Below are 2949 nucleotides of genomic sequence, written 5' to 3'. Positions count from 1 at the left end.
ATAGGCTGCTGGGTTGGACTAATTAGTTCTCTTAGTCTCTCCCTCTTCCCCTGCCCCCCAATACTTTATTAAGGAAATTGAAATCCTTTTCTCAAAAGGAGGAAAATCCTTCCTCCTGTTTACCTAAACTGACCTTGGAAGCAAAAAAAACATCAGTGCAAACCCAGCAGTATCTGTGATACAGCATGAATTTTACAAACCAAAGCACCTACACATATTCCAAGAGAAAAGCAAGCAGGGAGTCTCCAGGAGAGACGACATTTAGCTAGGAAGAGAAGTTTATTCTTTACTTGGGATCTGAAGAGATGAAGAAAAGCCCTTATATAATAAAAATCCCTCTCACTGATCATCTTCCACAGGTGAAAAATTGCAATAAAGAAGGATTTAAATTTCAGAATAGCTTGATCAAAAATATTTAGAGCTGACTATTGGAAGGTGGGGGGGGGGGGGGCACGCACGAAACCTTGCTCTGAAATCTGTCTCCTCTGAAAGGGGTCGGGGGAAGCTCATGTATTCACAGCTGGTAAAATTCTTGCAATCTGTTCCACTGGTCAGGTTACCTTTGTGTTTAAAAGGCTACACACCACCAAGTGACACAGCCAAGAAAAGCAAAAAAAACTAGGTACCCCAGAGGAGATTATGGAGGCTTGGAGCTGCCAGTTGTTACTGCTTTGTTCCTTAAGCAGGTAGCTCGAATAGTCTGACTTTTGTGAAACTTGCACTCTGCATGAATGTTTCAACACCGCTTCCTGGAAAATCATCAATTTTTTTTTTTCACTTCTCTAGCCCTGCTCCACAACTCTCCTCCCACCCTGTGCTGGATAAGGGGAGTTGAGGGTTAAATGAAATAGTGGCTTGGAGGCCTCCTACTCCATCTGGAACATGCAAGGGCGGGTGGTTGAGAGAGGAATGTGCTTCTCTGAAGCTCCCTGTCCAGTCCACACGAGGACTCAAACGCACACAGCGCATCTGCTGTGCAACAAGTCTCACAAGCTGCAGAAGAGGCCCGAGCACGCTGCCAATGCAGGTAAGCAATTCGGCAGGCAGAAGCATCAGCTCCTCTCTGAGTCAGAGAGCAAGCGAATGTCCAGGCACTACCGCTTGCCTCCTAGCAATTTTGGTGTCTGCCCTGTATCAAAAGCAGCTGCTCCAAGGGCAGGCTTGGACAGTCTCATCCTGTGGACTATCTGATCTGCACCTCCTTCGCCTGCTCAGTGCCTCCACGCTCCAGAGAGGCCTCCCCAAAACTGCAATACAAATCGGCCCACCCCCTTTGTTAGCTTATATCCCCCCCTCCCATCCTCCCCTCTCCCCCCAAATAAAACCTCAACAAAATCATAACATTAAAGAACAAGGCCTGGCATCGGTCCCGTTTTTATTTTAGCAGCTTCAGTGGTAAATTAAATCCACGCTGGCACAGACAGCCAGCACAGCTGTTTCAGCAAAGGAAACATCCTCAGTTCAGAGGAGAGGAAATTATGACAAATTTGTGTAAAATTAAAACACAGTTCTTATTAAAGAAAAAAGGTGCCCAGCCCAGAATTACTCAAGTGAACAAAGATGGTGAAACTGTTTCTGTTGTACAGCCCTTGAATGCTGACTTAGGGCTCCAGAAGGGGCAGCTTCAGCAACATGCATCCGAGCAGAGGCGCTCACTTCTTCCCTGAAAAGTTATTTTTGGGTGCTGGCAGGGAGAGGCCACATAATCCAAGTAATAGTCCAAGTCCCAAGTGAATGAGCTCCATCCTCCCCTCCCCAAACATCCAATGTGAGGTGCCCAGGTATACAAGGATGTAAACAGTTCGCCACCAGCTAGCATACACCTCACCCTGCCAGAAGGGCCACGTGAGAGTCAAGCTCAGTCCCACCAAGTTCAAAGGTCCAGGGGACACACCTGCATGGCCCACACTTCAGGATGGAGCATGAGAAAACACACATTACAGGGCGGTTTTTACACCATAAAATCCAAGTGCTTTTCAGCAGCGACAAGCATCTGCCACATGTGGTTCTCTCTCTTTCCAGGGGAGAAATGGTGCATGCACTGCAGTCATTTCTTTTAGGAGGACTTTTCCCCGTGTTAAAAGTAAAAGGCACCTTGGCCTGTGCCAAAAACCACCTCTAGAGAGTTAATGAGGGATACTATTTGTTCTAGGCATTTCAAAACCAGGAGGTGAACAATGTGAATTACTGACTAGCCCTGGAAAGAAGACAGGAAAAATGGGGGAGGGGGAAGAGGCTTGCAAAGAAGCAGTCAAGGGTTGGACTGAAATTTCTCATGAATTTTAAGAGATCTGGATGCCAAAATCCACCTTGGGTTTAGTGTGGGGGCGGGCAATTATTTCAGGCAGAGGGCCGCTTACCCAGTTTTGGCAGGCTGTTGAGGGCCGCATGGGTAGCCCCGCCCCTTGACGGTGCCCCGCACCCTGGTCATCATCTTGGGACCCATGTCCCAGTATCTTGGGACCAATGTCCCAGGGCCAGCACCGGTGGGGCCCAAAGCAGGGCACAGGCTGGTACGGGTCTGTGGAGCCGGGCTGGGCTGCACCAGCAGGGAGGGGGGAGCTGGCCCCGCTCCATAGAGCCCCTGCCAGCCGGGACCCTGCACTCCTGCCACCCTGCTCTGGGCCCCGCCGATGCGGGCCCCGTGCTCCCGCTGGCTCCTGCACCTGCTCACTCCCAGTGCCCGCCAGCCCCACAGGACAGGTGGGGACAGTGCACAGCCCCAACACCCTGCTTGCCAGCAGGGAAGACGCTGGTGCTGAGCGTGGGGAAAAGCGGCGCCGCATTTCCCCCTTTGCACTCAGCTTTTCCCCGGGGTCCTCCCCTGCCCTTCCCCCTTCCCCGAGTGGGCCAGCCACGTGCTCCCAGGCCAGAAGCTGAGCTTCTGGGCTGGGGGGTGGGCCCTGCTGATGTGGGAGCCCACCAGGCTCCCCCTGGGTCCTACTGGTT

At 51.4% G+C, this 2949-nt stretch overlaps 1 protein-coding gene across 12 annotated transcripts in view; it reads right to left on the bottom strand.

The window, feature by feature from the left end:
- The window catches only part of TCF3 (transcription factor 3), a 98214-nt gene that overhangs the window by 33396 nt on the left and 61869 nt on the right, over positions 1-2949 (bottom strand). The window lies entirely within an intron of this gene.

This window comes from Alligator sinensis, unplaced genomic scaffold, assembly GCF_000455745.1.
Source record: "Alligator sinensis unplaced genomic scaffold, ASM45574v1 scaffold103_1, whole genome shotgun sequence".
NCBI lineage: Eukaryota > Metazoa > Chordata > Crocodylia > Alligatoridae > Alligator > Alligator sinensis.
The sequence above is the reverse complement of the archived record's forward strand: the minus strand, read 5'-3'. Positions and strand labels throughout refer to the sequence as shown.